This window comes from Biomphalaria glabrata, chromosome 2 (assembly GCF_947242115.1).
Source record: "Biomphalaria glabrata chromosome 2, xgBioGlab47.1, whole genome shotgun sequence".
Taxonomy (NCBI): domain Eukaryota; kingdom Metazoa; phylum Mollusca; class Gastropoda; family Planorbidae; genus Biomphalaria; species Biomphalaria glabrata.
The window spans coordinates 65,169,076-65,190,972 of record NC_074712.1 but is presented as its reverse complement, the minus strand read 5'-3'; positions in this window follow the sequence as shown (position 1 = coordinate 65,190,972).

Below are 21,897 nucleotides of genomic sequence, written 5' to 3'. Positions count from 1 at the left end.
AGGGGTGGGAATCTACTGGAATGGTTGAACAATAACAATATCATGCTAACCCCCACTCTATACTTATGCAGTCATTAGTCAAATCATTGTTTTATGAATGTAGAGCCTTGACACTTTAAGCTGATTCACAAATATGGATGTAAGTCTCAAGATTATTTTTTTGTTTACATATCTAAATATTTCATACACTATGCATGACACAGATTTAGAAAATAAATATAATTAGCTTTAGGAACTAAAGATCACTAAAAACAGCAGAAGACTGATACAAATGGCTCCCGGTCATTTCATTCACAGTCACTTCATCGCAGTCAATTCATCTTCGGTCACTTCATCCCCTGGTCATTTCATCTCCTGTTCATTTCATCCCCTGGTTATTTCATCCGCTAGTCATTTCATCCTCTTATCCACCAAATAATAATTGTAAAAAGTTTGAAATTAACAGTATTTCATTTTATTTCATTTACAAGACAAAAAGTGTGACACATTAAATAAGAACAGAATATAATGTCATTAAAAATATACAAATTTAACATTTATAGATATAGAGCTAATGTAAAGATTATTTTGCATGTTAATTGAAATCATTTATAGATAAAGAGCTAACGTTTATAGAGCTAAATTGTTTTTGCATGTTAATTGAAAGATAAGATAGGCTATTGAAAGTTGGTACAGAAAACAATCCATTGATTCGTATTGCTGTACATTGTTGATGGTCTATTTTGTTGATGAGTATATATATGTTAATGGTGCATGCGAGTCCATATGACACAACAACAGAATGAATCAAGAATATACTTAATAACGCAGGCTGATAACTTCAACAATTTAATGAACAATAAAAAGGGCACAGTCCTCTGTCGTCGCTAGCCTAGCGTCGTCCTCCTAGGCGTCTTATCCGTTTTCTTCTTGTTCGTCATCCTACTCTGTTCTTACTCGTCACATTACTTAGGAAAAACCCGATTCACATCAACTTCTACGCATCTTGTGTCATTACATATTTCCTCCCCCCTTTATCAAAAAAAAAATTTTGTCAATTTTTTTTTTCAGTCTAAAACACTATCCCTACTGTCATGTCTGTACAATATACATGGCCAAAATTTTGGGGAAAGACAAAACAAACATATATCTTGATCTTGATGGACATCATCATGTTTCCCATCTTCATCAGTTCCTGGTGTCCATGTTCCTATGTCACAAAGTTCACACTGTAGTTGAATGTTGACACCAAGAAAACAATATGTAGTTCCAATACAGTTATTAGTAAGAAAGCATCTGGTATACGGTGTTCTAATCATCACTCATGTCATTGACGATAAAATAGTATAGTCCAGTGTAATAGTTTCACCAACCAATAGTACTAAGTCCATCAAGACATGTATACAGTCCCCATACGACGATGCCTTTGTAGATTCCACAGACATAAAACAGAGTTTTTCAGAGTAAATACACATGTATATAGTCCACATACGAAGATGCCTTTGCTGAATCCATAGTCATAAAACAGAGTTTTTCAGAGTAAATACTGTCATTGGCTATACGTACATTGAATGCCTCACATTACACCAAACCTTTCCTGTCAGACAAAATGTAATATTTGTGTCAAAACAGCTTTCCAAATTATTCTACCTAACTTTTTTGTTGGGTACCAATAAGTATATTTTCTCTCCACTTACCATTTCCAAACTGACCTAGCCTTTTACTAATGAATGATAATGATTATATAAAAAAAAAATAATGACTGTAAATGATCATACTTACTTTAATTTACACCTTTGACTTTAATTATTGAAAATTTTTTATATATATAATTATCTCCCTTGATTTAATAAAATTCCCAATTTATATTTTACTGAGTTATCTCCCTTAAAAGGAAAAAAAAATATAGTATCCATATATAAACAACTTATTCATACCCATTGACTAGAACATATACATATATATACATGCATAAACAAATCAAAATGAATAATCATTATTTACACCAGTTTATCTCACTGTAACTCTTGACAACATGTCAGCTACAATATTGATTTCTCCCCTAATAGCCTCTAATTGAAAATTATATTCTTGTTAAATTAGAAACCACCTGTATAATCTACCATTTTTAATACTTTTTTCTTGCATAAACTTTAGAGGCCTGTGATCAGATAACAATATGAATTTGTTTCCCAGTAAATAGCTTTCCAACTTAGTTACAACCCAAACAACAGCTAAAGCCTCCTTCTCTATGACACTGTATCTCTTCTCAGTATCAGATAATTTCCTACTTACATAAATTATTGGGTGTAATTTATCATACTGTTGCATCAAACAACCTCCTATAGCACTACCAGAAGCATCAGTAGTGACATAGAATATTTTAGAAACATCTGGTAATCTCAATATCAAATTTGTAGAAAAAATATGCTTAACTTTCTCTATAGCTTCTACACACTTTCTATTACAAGTCACTTTTCTAGGCTGTCCTTTCTTTAATAACTGGTTTAATGGATCAACTATCTCTGCTAAATTTGGTATGTATTTTCTATAATAGTTTATCATCCCTAGTATTGATTTAATCTGTTTTTGTGTTGTTGGTATTTCTATTTCTAATATCTTCTTTACATTATCTTCAATGGGACTGATAGTATTATTTTTAACTCTATGTCCTAAAAATGTGATTTCTTCTAAGCCTATCTCTACCTTTTCTGCTTGAACTGTTAGACCATTTTGTTTAATTAACTCAAAAATCTCCCTAATTCCTTTTAAATGTTCTTTCCAATCCTCATGAAAAATGCATATATCATCTAAGTAACAGATTACATTTTTTCTATGACCTATAACTGACATCATCATCCTATTAAAGGTAGCTGGAGCATTTATAAGCCCAAAGCTCATAAAGTTCCATTGGAATATTCCATAAGGAGTGATAAATGCAGTATAAGGTTTAGCTCTATTGGTTAAAGGAATTTGCCAATATCCTTTTGTCAGATCCAATTTTGTAAATACTTTAGCATTGGACAATTTGTGTAATATGTCATCAATGTTAGGCATAGGGTAAGGATCAAATTCAGTTATCTTATTTAACTGTCTATAATCTATGCATAACCTTATATCCCCATTCTTTTTCTTTGCTATAACTATTGGTGAAGCATAAGCTGAATTGGATGGTTCTATTATTCCTAGTTTTAATAAGTTGTCTATTTCATCTTTAACTTTTCCCTGTAAGTGTAATGGAATCCTATAAGGCCTCATGAAAATAGGTTTGTCACTAGTTAATTTTATGTCATGCTTTATGATATTTGTTTTTCCTGGCAAACTGGAAAACATTTCTTTAAAATCACTGATTACATTTATTACGTCTTTTGTTTTTTCTGGAGATAAATTTTCTAAATTCAGTTTTTCCCATGTTTGATTATCTTTAGTTTCTAGTATAGGAATATTTTTAATATCATTTTCATTAGTTTCCTCATTGATTAAAACAATTAAACATTCATCTACTTGATTTTCATTTTCCACAGTTTCTGTATCTAACTTTTGAGTTTGATTTTCATTGTTTACTTCTGTATCCAAATTTTGAAATTGATTTTCATTTCTCTCATTGTATAACTTCAAATTATTTATATGATATGTTTTTATTTTTCCATTCATATTAATCTTATAGTTTACTTCACTTGTTTTATTTGTAACAACAAATGGACCCTTCCACTGTGTTCCTAATTTGTTTTTTAAGTCAATTACCAAAAGTAATACCTTGTCTCCTACCTCCAATGTTCTTAATTTTCTTTTTTCATTTAAGTTCTCATGTACTGTTTCTTTATATTTCATGTTATTCTCAAAAGCTTCCGCCCATATTTGTTTTAAATCTAATGCTGTTTCATTGTCATTTTCCTTTTCTATTTTATTTAAGATCAAACTTTCTTTAAAAATGTGTATTTCATCCCTAGGTTTCCTTCCATGTACTAACTCATATGGTGAAAATTGAGTTGCCTCATGAATATTATTTCTAAGAGAAAATAGAACAAAATTAATATATTGATCCCAGTTTTTCTGATTATTTTCTACAATTTTAGCTAAGGATCTTTTTATAACACTGTTTAGGCGTTCACAAAGCTCGTTGGCTTCCGGGTGGAATGGCGATGATTTAATGTGTTCAATACCATATTTTAATGTCCATCTTTTAAATAACTCAGATCTAAACATAGAAGCATTGTCTGATAGTAATGTTTTTGGTATCCCATTTCTGACTATGAACTTTTGATCTAAAGCATTAATAATATTTTCTGTGTCTATATTGGATAATACCACTGCTTCAGGATATCTACTGAACATGTCTACTATTGTCAATATGTACTTATTATTATGTTCTGTTTTAGTTAAAGGTCCTATGATGTCTATTGCTATCTTTTGAAATGGTTTATTTGGTTCATCCATTGACTGTAATGGAGCTTTACCTAATTTACCCTTAAGTCCCGTTCTTTGACACATATCACATGATCTTATCTATTTTGATATAGTTCCTTTCATTTTAGGCCAAAATACTTGAGTTGCTAAATTTCTAAAACATTTCTTTATACCCCTATGTCCACTTAAATTACTGTCATGTGACAAAATCATGACATCCTTCCAATACTTTTGTGGTAAGACTAATTGTTTTATTTCTCTATCATTTATTTTTGTTTTCCTAAATAGTATTCCTTCTTCTATGACATATTTCTCCATTGGGTTATTATTTCTCCTGTCACTAATTCTGTCATATGTTTTCCCAATGATATTATCTTGTTTTTGTTCTTGAGCCAATTTGTTTATTCCTTTCAATTCTTCTGTTTTCATTTCTTCAGTTCCATCTTTCTGTTTTTCTGCTTGCGTTTCGTCTTGTTTTTGACCTTGTATTTCAACTTCTTTCTCTTTGTCTTCTTCACCATTAACTATTTCATCATTCATATCAATAAGTTCCTGAGTTTCTTGTTTTGGCTTATCCTTAGATCTGGTTATTACCATATTACTAATGTCATTTTCTGTTTCAGTATTCCTATTCTGCTGTAACCTTTCATATTTCTTTTCCCATGCTTCAATTTCCTGTCTTGAACATTCCTTCAAACCTGTTAAGTTTCCAATTAACATATCATGTCTCATGTTAGGCATGGCTACTCCCTCACAATGGCCAGTGTAAAAAGGTGTCTCAATAAACACTTTAATTCCTTTATACTGCCATCTGCCAACTCCACTTTCCTTGTATATCCCCTATAATACTGCGCCTCAATGAGATCAGCCCGAACCACGAGTGTGTTACAGCCACTATCTCGGATTGCCTTTATTGGAACATTGTTAATAAAAGCTGGGTAGAAAGCAAAATTGTTTTTATTTTCCCTAACAAAAAACACTCTGTCAGAATCTCTATTTTTATATTCCCTGCTTTTACTCCTATTGTATGTGTTATTATTGTAATTGTTGTTGTAATTGCTGTACCTATTCCTACTGTCTGCTCTGTAATTATTTCTACTATCTGTCCTATTGTAATTATGTGTACTACTTGATCTATTATAATTATTCCTACTGTTTGACCTGTTTTGTGTTCCCCTGCATCTCATAGCCATATGTCCTTTTTTTCCCACATCTATAACATGTAACCTCCCTGTTGTTTGACCTATCTCTACTATTGCTATATCTAAAATGTTGGCTATCCCTACTTCTATTTCTACTTCTTTCATTGTTTTCCTGTGTATATCCCACGAGATCAATATTCTTTTTATCTTTACATGAAAAAAGGTTGTTGGGATAGGCATTTTTATATGTTCTTATTATCTCAGTAACATCATCCAAAACTTTGGGATTCCTTTCTTTGATAAATGATTGTAATTGCGGGTCACACTTAGCTACAAAATTATCAAGCAATATAAAAAATTTTAATCCCTCAAAGGTACTGTCAATCTTCTCAAATTCCAGCCATTTATTAAAATAGTCTTTTTCCAAATTTATAGTGGTTTGTGGTTCTATCTGATTGGAAGGTGTGTTTTCAAAATATTTTTTTCTGAATGTGCTGGCATTGTGTCCATATGCATTCAGCAATTCCTTTTTTTAAATTTGGTAGCTATTTTGTACAGTATGATTATGGTTTTGACAAATTGTAAGAGCTTGCCCTTGTACAAAGTCTAACAAAATTTGAGACCACTCTTCCTCCCTTATATTACAATTAACCATTTTAATTTCATATCTCTTTAGGTAATCTGAAATGCAATCTCTAGCCTCCTGAAAGGGTTGTAGTTTTTTCCCCAACCTATGGTTGTTATCACTTGAAATATTAGTGTTGTTTGTATGATTATTACTATTATTTGTTTCAATGTGATTGTCTGGGGCACTGGTAGTATTAGTATTAGATCTATCATTAGTATTATTGCTATTAACTTTTTGTTTATTTTGTTCAGCTTCAATTCTCAATTTCTCAAGATCATATTGTAATTTCCTATCTGCTTCTTCTTTTATTAATTGTGCTTCCCTATCTTTTTCTTTCTCCCTTATCTGATCTATTCTATCTCTCTCTATTGTCACCATTTGCTGTACATAGCTAGTTAGGTCCTTCCCTTTAAGTTCTAATTGTTTAGCCTCAGCAATAATTTGCTGGCGAAAAGTCTCCATATAATCAAAGTTTGGAGCTGTTGCCATTATGCTTATTTTATTTTAAACAATGTCTCAATATAGTTTTGATATGGCCTCCCTATTGGCCTAAATATCACAATTTAGTTTTCACAAAAACTCACTTTCAAATACTTCTTGTAATATATATATATTTATATATTTAAATACCTTTGCTCAATGTTATATCAACAAATATTACCTCAGTGGACTTACTCACAGCCACAATACTTGAATACAACTACAAATTTTATATCACCTTAATTCAGTGGACTTACTTTAGGCCACATAAACAAATATCATATACTTTTATCTATACCTCAATACTTAATTCAATGGACTTACTTCTTGCCAATAAATACCCCTAGGACTATTCTAGTCACTAGTCTAGATTCAATACAACTTCAAATAGATAAATCAATATTATACCTCCAACAGTAAATCACAATCCAGTGATACTGACAAAAATTTTTTTTATTCTGACCAATTAGACTGTGTTTAAACACATCTATAAAATAATGTCAACCGATTAATCAGGACAAAAGATCTATATATATAAATACTTACTCCTTAGACTCAGTTGTCTTCAGGATAAAATAGATCTAAGGCTCTCATAGGTATAACAATTTAGTTAATACCTGGAAACAATCTAGAATTTATAATCTAGATTAAACGTGGCTTACCTTATCTACTTAAGATAAAATTACTAATATATAATAAGAATAATGTAAAATAAACATAAGACACAAAAAAATAAATCTATTGAGATGAGACTTTTTAGAGGAAGTATACACTGAAAGAGACAAATAAAGATGACTTCACCTGACTTCTAAAAAAAAATAAAATGTACGTGGATACGAACAAAACAAGACAATCTAAACAATCATCGAGACTTTATTAAATGGAGCAGGTCCACTTTCTAATGTGTCCTATAATGACGCCCTTATCAGGCAACCTGCTCTTAACAAAGATCTACTGTCCCTAATAGACTTAAGTTTATTTTTTCTCTCCATTATTATTAAATTATCTTTAGTTAGATCCCCTTTGTTCAGTCCACGGAGCTACAACGGTCAGTTCCACACAAGTTCCCCACTATCTTAGTCTTAGGCAAGGCAAGGTGTGCTCCCACAAAGGCTATTCGACAGGCAGTACTGAGTTAGGCCAATCTCTCCTGGTGCTGCCACAGTATGGTACGGTTCTCAGATAAAGTCCTCTGGTCAGGTTCCAAGGTTCCGGTTCCACTTGATGATCTGTTGGTATGGTGCTGGCTTCTGTCTTCAGGTCAGGAACATAAGTCAATACTGAGACAAGCTGGTGGTGCTGTCTCAAGAGAGGTAAAAAAAAATGACTAAGTCCAACTCTCTCTTTTGATAAATATAAATTAGTCAACTTTACAATTTGAATAGATGGTCACGCAGTATGGTAGTAGGGTATACCATCACTCGTGTGTAGATTAGATTGCAAGCTCAGCAACACTGCAACAGTCAATAGCTTGAAAAACAAACCTGACAAAGTGACTCCAACGGTCAGCTTGTAGATACTAGATATGTAGACTCAGGTGACTTTCCGTACTCACAATAAACAGATAAACCTGACTAAATGAGGTATCTTCACTCTTGAGGTATATAGGTAGAGGTATACTGACGACGGACTGCCCTAGATCACTTCAACGGACGAAATAGTTCTGGATTCAGACACAATAGATATAGTCAATATAGATCTATATATAGATCCAGGTTCAATCTAAAAATATCCAACCTGGCATACAAAGCTAGACGCTGGTAACGGTTTCGAATTTTCTCTAATAGAAAGTCTAGATCCACTGGAACAAAGATGCCAAAATCCAGCTGCAGTCCAGATAATTAGCACTGACGTAGGGTAGATCTAGTAGAAATAAACGAATGTTAATCCAGTACTTCTCCAGTGTACTTCGCCAAGTGTAGAACTGTAGATATATCCAGAACACGAAGTTAACTAGATTGTAGATCAAAATGACGCCCTGGCCATCGGGTCGCCACATCTGTTGATGGTCTATTTTGTTGATGAGTATATATATGTTAATGGTGCATGACACAACAACAGAATGAATCAAGAATATACTTAATAACGCAGGCTGATAACTTCAACAATTTAATAAACAATAAAAAGGGCACAGTCCTCTGTCGTCGCTAGCCTAGCGTCGTCCTCCTAGGCGTCTTGTCCGTTATTCTTCTTGTTCGTCATCCTACTCTGTTCTTACTCGTCACATTACTTAGGAAAAACCCGATTCACATCAACTTCTACGCATCTTGTGTCATTACTACATCATTCTTAATTTCTTAGCCAGTGCTATGTATTTTTGCAGTCAGCATTTATTAGAAATTAGAAAAAATAAAATGTTATATCTGGGTTTGAAGTTGCATGCTCATATTCAAGAAAGAATGATTGACAATTAAAGATAAAATAAAAAAAGATGGCCGTCAGGAGAAAAGTTATCAGCAGCATGATCATAAGTATTTTAATCGTTTTTATCTCTCAAAAGATTTCCATCACTTTCACATTTACCTCTTTTGATAAGTAATCAGCCTAGAGCGGCATGATCATAATTATTCTAATTGTACTTGTATCTCTCAAGAGATTTCCCCTACTTCCACCACACCTTGGCATTTGTTCATTACATTAACACAAAATGTGCAGGATAATATTGGCATCCCTATAGCAAACAGAAACAATAGAACTAAATACAAAGCATGCATTACAATATATCTACTTATTTACATATATTATTTCACTTCTCAAAAATTATGAAGAGTGGAAGGAACACTATTAACACTATAATAACTGTCAAAATATCAAAAAGTGTTCTAAATAAACATATTTATATATTAGATAAACAAGGGCTTAAAGGCGAAGCCTTAACAGCACAGTTACTCGACTAGAAAAAAATATTTAAATGGGGATGAAGTGACCAAGGATGAATTGATTGGGGATGATGTGACCAGGGATGAAATGATCAGTCACCAGTACAAATCATCAAATGTCTTGAAGTTGTAAAAAAAAAGTTATTAGTTATTTAAAGCATAGAGAGACATGGGAAAAAGTTTTAAAGGATTTCGCTTGAAAATTTTATTTCACCTGAAACTGTTTCTTAATATTCTTAATATTTTTAGATGTTATTTCATTTAGCACACTTTAGATGTAACAAATATACTTACCTAGCATAACTCAAGATATACAACATTTTATAGGAACTTGAACTTGCTCTACCTTTGTGTGTCTTACAAGAATAAAAAAATGATATTTCTATTGTATTACAGAGTTGCACTATATCTCCTGGATTACCAGTAAATAGAAATACTGTTTCAGCAAGTAATATTTTCATTTCTAATTATAGTAAAAAAAAAAGTAAAGTTCACCTTTCAGACCTTGCAGTCTATAGGGCAGATGATGAAAAGGTAATCTTTTTCTGTGGCCCACAGTTAACAAGGGTGTCATGAGGCCAGCACAATGACCAACCGCCTATACTTTTCCCAACTAATGTCACATACCCTTTAGAGCTGCATGGACTCAAAGGCCCCCAAAGATCCTGAAATTAAAAATTGCAGCCTTTACCAGGATTCGAACTTGGGACACCCAGCTCAGGAGCCAAGGGCTTACTGCTCATCCATTGCACCTCCATTTCTAATTATACAATTATGAATATGTCTAAGAATGAGGGAAAAAGAACTATAACCTTTTTTTTCTCCCACAATAACAATGACCTTATCAGTCACCTGCAAATAGGGATCATCTCATGGAAATTAGAGGATGGCCTGGACATTAGCTATGGTCAGAACAATGTTGTCCACATAAGTTCCCCTTGCTCCAAAAAAAGTTGTTTTTTTCCTAGGGAACACAGGTGCTGATACTGCTTGGTATCAATGACTTCACAGGTTCTGCTAGGATGTAGCATTTGTGCTGCAAGCTGCCCAAAGGTCACAAGTTCCTGATTTTTTCCTCAGGTTTGACTACCAAAACTATTCCCATGTTGGGCACAGCCGCAAGGCAGCAGAGTTTGGATTCTGTTTTTTCCTTCTAGATGGATGGCAAGCTAAGGCTAATGAGCCTTTCCTACCTGAAGATTACCTGGCTTAGTTGCCAGTTGTTCAACTTTGCCCCTTCTCTGCCAGACACAGTATCTTCTACATCATGCACTTTCATTATTACCTGTACTTGTTGCTTGTACTCATATTTTTCTTTTTATTGTTTATTGTTTTATTCTTGGTATTTATTAAAAAGGATTTTTTTTCCAGTTCTCCCAATTAACAATGGTACATTATCATGAAAGGCAACATTGATTTAAAAAAAGATGTGTTGTGCCGCTCTTATCATATTTATAAGTTGAATTTGTATTTGATGATTGCAGAAATGATGCTTAAAATGAATGAATTTTTCCTACTTTTATTTCAGGGGATTCATTCAACAGATGAAGTCAACTTCATACAGAATCTAGTTTTTTATGTGGAGAGAGCTTATAGAACACCTGACTATGAGCTTATAGAACACCTGGGAAAGAGGAAATATAACAATAAAAGCACAGAGATTCATGCCAGGTAAATATAACAATAAGGACAGAGAGCCTGATAATTATAACAATGGAGATACATGCTGGTAACTTAAACAATGGAAGAATAGAGATGCATGCTTACTAGATATAACAATGGTAAAAAAAGATAACAATGGAAACAGATATCCCCCAAAAAATAAATATAATACTGGATATCTAATTTTTTATTCATTGACATCTAATTTAATGAAATAGAACACATAATCTTATCTTATCTTATCATAAGCAAGAAATGCAAGATGTTTTAAGAAATATATTATTGTATTTGTCATCATTTCAGTTGGCATTGCTAGAGCAGCATTAAGGCAGTCAATGAATGCAACTTATTTGGTGAGCATGGAGCCACCTGGTCTGGGATTTTTGTTAATATTGATGCCCACCACAGGAACAGAACAATCTTACCCTGGGAATCAAACTCTGAGGTAAGCAAAGAACAAAGCCTCTTTGTAAAAAAAATGCCCATGGAAAGATAACAAAAGTAAAAAAAAAAAAAGGATGTGGGCAGACTCTTGGCAAAGTGCAAAACAATGAGTCCTAATAACCTAACTAACTTGAAAGGTTCTTTTTGGGGACTTGATGGTCAAAGATATTAGCATAGTACATGGGCTCTGGTGCTGTGGCCAGTTCAGAGATCTGTTTGTATCCTCTTCAGAGCTTATCTATATTTAACCATATTTTATTCACCTCTTTATAACCATTTTACCATTGTAATATGAGGCCAAAGAAAAAAGAATGTATGTACTAGGTACTAGGCAGCCTAGCAGAGAAACTTCATTTTTGTAGATCACTCAGTCTACAACTGCTATTAGTCTTACATCTCCAAATCTCAACCACAGCAACTCTTTCTATTTTCAGTTTGTATTCATGTTTGAGTAATAGGAACTGAGATTAATTTTGAATATCCCATTATTAGGTCTCTGCACAGTCCACTATATGGTTTTCATTTTGCATGATTAACCTGGCTAATTCAGACAAACTGTTCAATGCTCTAATGACACCGGGGAAGGAATACTTGGACAAATTTGTCCTAGCATATGGAAAAAGAAATGTGCCTTTATCTTTGTGTCTTTCTTAGTATATTAGGTGTGTTTTGTATTTGCAAATTATTGTTTAGTGTTTAATGTTTTACTACTTTACTTTTTAGTCTTTAGTTCAGAAGCATCTCTAAATTTAGTGACTTTACCAATGGTGTTACTCAAACGTGAATAATTGTTTGTTATAAATCTCATAGCTCTATTTTGCATCATGTATTTTAATTTTATGTTTATGTTAGGTTGTTTTCATTTATTTGGGGAGGGGGGGGGGGGGGTAATTACTTATACCAATTATTAAATCATACCATTTGCTGAGCCATAAAAAAAAATTGTTACTTGCTTTGAAAATAAGAAATATGCAGTACATATGCATTGCAAATAAATGAATCTACAGATGTAGCAGGACTAGTTGAAAATAAAGCACTTTTATGGCATAATGTGAGATATTGGTCTATAACTTTTTGGGTCTCCAGGTGGTTTATTTTTCTTTAAAATGGGTATTATGTTTGCGGTTCTCCATTCCTGTGGTATGTCTCCAGTTTTCCATGTATGGTTGATAAAGTTAAGTATACAGTTTTGGGCCTGTGGTCCTAGTCCCTGAATCATTTCATTTGTTATTTTATCGGGTCCAGGGGATTTTCTTGAATGACTTGAGGCTTTTTAGGGCAGTATTGAGCTCATGTAGAGTGAAGGGAGTGTCAAAGATCTGACAGTTGACTGTTGGAGCTTTTTATTCTTTCTTTAAGATATTACTGAAGGCCTGGTCCAGTTGTTTTCTTGGCTTTGACTTGTTAATGTTGGCAAAATATTTATTGAATGTTTCAGCCTTTTTAAGGTTTTCTGTTATTATGTCGTCATTGCCTTTTATAGGTTGGGGGTTTGTTATTTGTTTCTTTCCTGCTAGCCGGTGCAGAAGGGTCCAGGCCTTTCGACCATCCTTGTTTAGATCTAGTTGTTCGCATTTTGTGGTCCACTTTTTCTTTTTTTCTGTTTTAATTTTGTATCTTATAAGCCCTGTCAATTTGTTGTACGTTGTCTTGTTCTCTCTAGTAGGGTTTTTTTCTATAGTCTTCCTGGCCATGTTTCTTTCTTTTACTAATTTATCTAATTCAGGTGTCCAAAAAGGTTTGTATTTCTTAACTTGGCCTCGAGGGATGTATTTTTTTGCTGTTTGTAAGATGTTGGAGACTATAGTTGTGTAGGTTGAATTGACGTCTGTCTCAATTATGCTTGATAGTCTTGTGTCTGTTTCTTGTGAAAAAGCTGCCCAGTTAGCTTTTTTATAGTTCCATCTAGTTGTTTTGTTGGATTGGTATCTACCTGGCGTTCCAATATTGAGGAGTATAGGCCTGTGGTCACTACCTATGTCTTCAAGTTAGGGGTGCACTGGATAGTCCCTCCGGCTCCGGATTCTGCGGAATATCCGGCATTTTTTACTATCTGGTGCTATTCGGCTCACTATTCGGATATCACTACCGGATAGTAAAAAATACACCTCGTTCCTTTACTGTCTGTTATAGAATGTATTAATGCTTATATGAAAACAAAATAATGTGCTTAAAAATAGAGCCATTATGCATATGCATCAAATATCGTTTGTTATAAAGACAAGGCATGTTAATAACTTAATATAAATAGAGATGAAACTTTACATCATAAATGCGCTTTACATACAGAGCAGCAATGGCTGGCACTTTTTTCAATTTGTCTTGACCTTTGAGTAAGTTAGCTAACATGTTAAAATGCTACATTCTTTGACTACGTCATGCTGACCAGACGTCTGTCTAGCTGTGCGGGTATATCTCCAGAGGTAGAGATGAACAACTCCCACCCCTTTAGTCCATCACATTGAGTTTTTTTTTATAGGCAGGTGACCACAAGTTAAATACGATGGACGTAGGTTTAATGTCAGCGTATTGACACTCTAGTGGTCACACCTTTCGAGGGAACTGAGTTTGTTTACTTAGTAGTTAATCTTTATTGGGGGGGGGGGGTCTGGACTACAAGAGCCACACCTCTAAGGTAACCAGGTATATTTCTAGATGAACATCTCCCTCCCCCTTTTATTTGTTTAGCCCATCACATTGAGTTCATTGATTGACAGGTGAACCCAAGTCAGATACGATGGACGTAAGCACTCTCTAGAGGTCACATGAGGGAACTAGGTTTGATATTGGGTGGTGGACTAGACTTTACATTATAAATTCGTATTACATACGTAGCAGCGATGTCTGGCACACTTTAAAAGCTTGTCTTGACCTTTGAGTGGTCTAGTAACCATGTAATATTTCTTAACTATGTCAAGCTGATTGTCTAGATGTGCGAGTATATCTCCAGAGGTAGAGATGAGCAACCCCCACCTCCTTTTGTTTGTTTAGTCCATAACATTGAGTTCACAGATAGGCAGCTGACCACATTAAGCCAGATGTCAACGTGTTGACACTTTCCAGAGGTCACATCTTATGAGGGAACTGAGTTTGTTTACTTGGAGAAGAATTTTTATTAGGGGCGGGAATACAAGCCAAATCTCTATAAGGTTAATCTGGTATGAGTTTGTTTATTATGAGATAGGTTGTCAATCAAGGGTCTGGAACACAAGCCACACCATTTATACTATTGGCCTGGACAATAAGTTTGTTTACTTTAAGTCTCAATTAGGAGGCTGGACTACAAGCCAAACAGACACTGACCAGGGTTATCTTTAAAGGGAAGGCTAAAGAGACTCATCACCCCCAACTTCTTATTTGTTTAATCCATGACAATGTATTGATAGACATTGACCATTCTTAAGCCAGAATGGATTAACGCAGATTGTTGAGAAATATTGACACTGTCTAGAGGTGACTAGATGATGAGACTAAGTTTGTTTACTTGGAGAGAAATGTCATTTAGGGCGCTGAAAACATGTTCGTTGCACAATAAAATAAAACAAATATGTGCATGTGTGCGTGTATGTATTTTTTCCCCTTGTATTAAAACTTTTAGAAAGAAAACTAATATCATTGTTTTAATCTATTGACTTAATATATTAAGGAAAACCTTACAGTAACATTTAACATCACAGAAAATAAATTGATCTAAAGCACCACAATTAGATCTAGCAATCAAAGAAAAAATATGCTGGAATGTTAAGAAACACTTGACCTCTGTAACTAAGGTACAGATATAATTTATCTATATGCTTGACTGACCATGCCAATGTGTTATCTTTTTTCGCCTGCACACTAAACACTGTTGCGTATGCCCAAGAACAAAAACGTGTGATGGTCAACACCATCATCTATACACACTACACTAGGACTACATATGTAGGCTCACTAAGTCTATCTGACCAGATTGTTACTATCAGTCGAACACAGAGTCTATTTATGTTTTTTTTTTGGTACGGAGGGTGTGAATGAGTTTTTTTTCTTCTATAGTTGATTTTCGTGATTTTCTTAGATCTATATAACAGTAGATCTAAACATAGATACCAATAATAGGCCTACAGACTACAATTAAATCTATGCTTCGCAACATTTAAGGCTCAGGCTATGAGTAGGTATAATAGATGTTCCTGCTGTTAATAAAATATCGTTTGCCGCAAATGGATTAATAAATATATGAACTACTACGCTTCAGATTCCAACTATTAACTAACAGCTATCAGTATTATGCCCTTGAATCCAGAAGCAGTCTTTGGACTTAAAATTACAAGTCTGATGACCAGTTGTTGGTCAGAAATTCTTGAACACATAGCCTACATCCAACCACCATACAAGCCAGATGAGAGATTTACATTAGTAACTAGTTAAATATATACTAACATATAACATTGACCCTCCAACACACAGCCTTTATGGTTGGTGGCCTCGTACATGCTACACAGATTAATTTTTGTTTATAAATACTGTTAAGCTTGAATAAATCAATCAGTAACAGAGTTTAAAACAATAAGGTATATAAAAGGAAAAAAAATAATACCAACAAATATAGGTATGTTATTTAACAGTTTCGTAAAATGCTCAGCAATACAAGCTATTTACAAGACACTTAGGTATTCGGCTCCGGCCCCGGCCGAATATCAAATTTTACTATCCTTCATATCCGGCTCCGGCCAGATATCAAAAAGTACTATCTGGTGCACCCCTACTTCAAGTACTGTTATTTTAGAAGAGTGGGTAATGTCTGTAGAGATAAAAGTTAGGTCAGGTCTGCTAGTTGTGTTGTGTGCTCTGTGGAGGAAAGTTGGAGGTGTAGTTTTGTTTTGCAGAAGTTGTAGGTTAGAGGCATTTGTTACATCCTCTATTTCTTTGCCACGCTTGTTGTAGTGTGGGTAGCCTAGGGAAGGTGTGTGTGCATTGAAGTCGCCAGCTATTATTGTCCTTGTGTAGTGTGGTAGTTGTATGTCTATTTCTGCTGTTGATGATGGTGGGCAATAGTAGTTTTTGATGGTGTACTTTGTTCCTCCTCTCCAAAGAAGTATTTCCTGCGTGTCGATGTCTGTATTGTTCTGTATTTGTTTTACTGTGGCTTGTGTGTCATTTCTTATGAGGGTCATAATTCCCTGGCATTTGGTGCAAAGGCATCTGTACTGTGTGTAGCCTGTGATGTTTATTTTTTTTCTTGGGCAGTAGTGTTTCTTGTAATAGCGCTATGTGTATATCATGCTTCTTGAGTATGTGTTGGAGTTCTGTTGTCTTGTTTAGATGTTGAGTTGCAAAAGGTTTAGGTGTTTGCTGCTAGTCTGTTTTTTATTTCCAGTAGCTGACTTATCACAGGCAGTCCTGGAAGAAACTGCCTTGCGCAGACCTTTTACGAGGCGACGTCTGAGCTCGTATGGATTTCGTTAAATTCCTTGGCATTTAGTGTAGGCTGGGTGTTTCCTCAGGCTTTTTAAAAATATATAAATATATAGACCCCACATTTTAAGGGAGTTTTCGGTCTTGGCAATTTTCTCCAATACTGACATAAAAGGAAACATCTAGGTCTGAAGACTGTAACCGGAATATCCATGGGACAAGGTGGGGTTGGCCAATGGTCCATTCTCCGCCATCCATAGAGCTCTCCAAATGGAACTTTTCTGCAGTAGAAAGCTTAAAGTGGACTGTGCCCTGGGTATGCTCTGTGGAATCGTCACATCCTGGAGCCAGGCCCCTTCACGATATCACATTCACCAGATTTAGAAAAAAAACACTTCATGATGGGTTTATGTCTAGTATTATAATGTAGTGAGACAATGGAACTTTTCTGCAGTAGAAAGCTTAAAGTGGACTGTGCCCTGGGTATGCTCTGTGGAATCGTCACATCCTGGATCCAGGCCCCTTCACGATATCACATTCACCAGATTTAGAAAAAAAACACTTCATGATGGGTTTATGTCTAGTATTATAATGTAGTGAGACAAGGACCTCCGTCTGGTGTAGTGCAATCCAGACCTCTGTCAAAAAGCACCTAGAGGGGGGGAAGGTCCACTATTATTCACTTAGTGAAATGCAAGTGGAAAGGCAGTGGGGTTATTTATTTCTCTTGGTCATTTCCAAGCCCCGATACCCACACGGGGGAGTATCACCACAGAGTGGAGGTTTGGAGTCAGAGTTTTCCTTCTCCTAGATGGGTTGCGTTATTTAGGCTGACGTGCCCCATCAACACGAAGCTAAACTGGTTTTGAGGCGCCACTGTTCCGCCTTTCATCCCTTCTCCTGTCAGTTTGTAAGAACAGGTTCCGCCGGATTTTTGAGAAAATCACACGTGAAGGCCAGGAGCTGGATTTGACTGTGAGAGGCATTTAGAGACGCAAGCCATGGGAGCATTTCTTGGAAAGTGGGTGCTTATCCCCACTTTCACCACCGGCATTGACAGTCCTTTGGAACACTACAGCAGTATTTATAGATTTGCAGCAAGCCTATGATAGAGTGTGGAGAAAAGGTCTATTTTTGAAGATGAAAAAAATGGGCATCCATGGAAAAATGTACAGCTGGATCAGGGCATTCTTAAAAAACAGAACCATCCAAACCCGATTCGAAGGTGCCATCTCTAGTAAAAAAAGTTTGGAAGAAGGACTACCACAAGGTTCAGCCCTTAGCTGCACTCTCTTTCTAATCTTCATGAATGACCTCCCGGACCTCATTTCGGTCAATAAGGCACTTTATGCAGACGACCTTTTAATTTGGACTACAGAGAAATATCCAGTGCTGACTAGATCCAAACTAAATAGAGCCCTCACAACTATCTCCACATATTCAAAATTATGGAAAATGGAAATAAACAAAGAAAAGTCAGTTTATTCAATCTTTAGCCACAGCAACAAAACAGCAAAAAGAAACTACATCCTAAAAATAGACTCTCAGCCAATAAATAAAGAAGAAAATCCAACATATCTTGGTGTAAAACTAGACCAAAGACTGTCTCTAAAACACTTTATGGCAGATTTAAAAGAAAGGGGAAATCACAAAGATTAAACATAATAAAACACCTAGCAGGAACATCCTGGGGAAAAGCTGAAAAGAAAACCTTAAGACAGTTATACACTGGATATGTCAGATCTGTAATGGATAATTGTCTCTCCATACAAGTAGCTGCCAACAAAACCTATCAATCATCATTAGATACAATCCAAAACCAAGCTTTGCAGTTAATTAGTGGAGGTATGAGAACTACTCCCACAGCAGCCTGTGAAATAGACTCCAATATTGAACCTCTTAAGTTAAGGTGCATCAGAGCAGCATTAGAAGCTATTGAGAGATACAGAAGGTTGGAAGACAATCATCCAAATAAATTACTAACACAGAGAAATAGGAAAAACAACCAAAAAAAGCAAAAGACTCTGATCCAACTTACTGACGAACTAGCCCTAAAACACCACCTACCCAATAACAGAGAAAAAATTACCAGGTTTTCAAACATTACACCCCGACTAAACTACAAACAACCAACCATCAAAACACATTTACTAAATAACACCTTAACAAAAGAATCAAATCCACTGGAGCTCAAAGTAGGCACGCTTGAAACAATCGAAAGCTATCAAAAAACAGCTATCCATATTTATACAGACGGATCGGCTTTCAAAGCTACCATCAATGCTGGTCTTGGTGCCTTCCTGGTCTTCCCTAAAAATAAACACTTTGAGATAAGCGCACCCTATGGTGATTACTGCTCAAACTTCCAAGCCGAAATTGAGGCAATTACCATAGCACTCCAGACAGTGGAAAACAAATTATATGAATGAGTGCAACCACCATCAGATATTGTTGTCTTTACAGACTCCCAATCTACTCTGCAAGCACTTAACAACAGCACCTTAAACAGCCCAAGAGAGTTGACAACACTCATTGTGATAATCCACCAGATGATATCAAAATTAAATATCAATATTACACTACAGTGGATCCCTGGACACATTGGCATCATGAGAAATGAAAAGGCAGATAAGCTATCAAAGGCAGGTTCATCTATGGAACAACCAGATAGACCTGTTAACTACCTCACCCTAAGGTCAATGTTAGTCAACAATCACAAAGAGGAGTGGCTCAACCAATGGGCATCAGGAAACACAGGCAGAGCCATGTACAGAGAAATGACTACGCCTAACAAACTGGACAGTATTAACTTCCTCCCCCGCAAAGAACAATCTACAATCTTCCAACTAAGAACAGGACACAAACCACTATTAAATTACCACCTGAACAAAATAAACTCCACACAACTACCCCTTTGCAGACATTGCGCCCACCCCTTTGAAACCGTAAACCATATCCTCTTTGAATGCCCCTCCCTAATCCACCTTAGGCAGACCCTACTTCCACTACAGCCCAACATAACCAACACCCTGTACGGCAGTGCTGAACAACTGAAGAAAACAGCACACTTTTTTTTCCTTGGCACAGTCTGCAAAAGAGCTCACAGCTCAGCAGCAATAAAGCTGGCTAGAAGAAGAAGAAGAATGGCATAATGTGAGATCTAGTCAGTTTCATCAGGAAACCAAGCACTTCACTACTCTGCTGCCATGTATATTCCTCAAAACCTAATCTTGTGAACTTTAAATGTGTAAGAATCCTGGATCTTGATATTTGCATACTCTTGTATCCTTGAACTTTTCTAAATGACTTTTTTTTTTTGTATCGCAGAACACTGATGCCTCTCCGTAAGTTGGCCTGCATTAGCCGTAAATGAAGATGATGTTAGAATGAAAACAATTGAGAAGGTCATTCGCAAGTTAAAGGCAACTTTGGCATCAAACATTTTCCTAGAGATAGGTACAAAACAGCTATAGAGGACAAAAATAGAAAGTATTACCGCCCTGCTGAAATTAAGGTATGAGTTTTAAAAAAAATAGTTCTTACTTTACATTTACACGCTTTGTTTTAAGTTTGTACATTTTTGTTTCAAGTTTCTCAGTACTGTTTTTTTAACTCTTCAAATAAAACACAAATGTATCAAAACTACTGTTACAATTATTATTCTCACATTTTTTTTTTATATAATTCCAAGAATTAAAATGGAAAGTAAATTATTTAAAAAGAAAAGATGATTGATTTGTCTGTGTAGTCTCACTTCCCTTTATCTCACTCAGATCAAATGTATTTTCAAAACAGTGGGGTTTCAAAATACTTTGTGTCTTATATGTTGGAATTACAAAGTTGTCTTAGAATATTGAACATTTAGACAAGTAATTCTTTTAGTACTACTATTAGAGTCTACATATATTGGGTTAAAACCAAATTGTTTTTTTTCTATCAACAGTTTTTATTATGGGACAAAAGTTTTTTTTTCTAATAAAAAAAATGAGTGTTTTATCAAATTATCAAAAAGTGTTTGATTAAATAACATTTGTATGGGTCAATGAGATTATATTGTTCTATTAGCAGCTCCAATAACTTAATAATTGTGAAACATCTCTCTTCTACAGTTTTGATGGGATTGAATTTGAGGGACCTAAGATGTCATTTTAATTGATTTACAGTAAGTTTTTTTTTTCTTTTAATTAAGTTTTAAAAAAAAAGGTTGCTTCTCATTTGTCTTAATTGTTAGCACAATCATGACAAAATAATTAATCAGTATGTCATTTACTACACCATGAAGTAATAGTACCTCTACCACAATTTAAATTAATCTACCCAAAGAACCCAACTATGTTTGAAAAAAAAAAAAGATTATATTTATGAAAAGTACTAAAAAAACAACATTTTTGTTTTAATTGGTTTTAAAAATTGTTATTTGTTCTGGTACAGGTGCATTTCAACTAAGCACAAAGCCTCCCTATCTTATCTTATATAATACAGACGTTACTTCAAAAAAGAACATGATTACGTCCTACGCGTCATGCATTTAGTCATGCAAATTAACCAATGACTTAAATTCTGCCAAGTCACTGGTTTTCCTGGCTAGCTCAGGAAAGGCTAGCTCCCTATTTCAGATAAATAAGTTTCTTTTATAATGTGCTTCAACAGAGCCCTGATGTTCACCTGTCCAATTCATGATGGGTTTTGAAAAAGGAAAAAAAAAATATTCTTAGAATAATTGAAAATGATAGAGCCTAGCCTACTGAATGAAACCTGTCCCACGTCTCTAGTGTCATTTCAACCCATACTTATACAAAGTCAATTGCTACATTTAAGATTATCTTAAAATATTTGTTTGATTTTCAGTTTATAAGCACAGTAAGACTTTCTGATCTTTTGG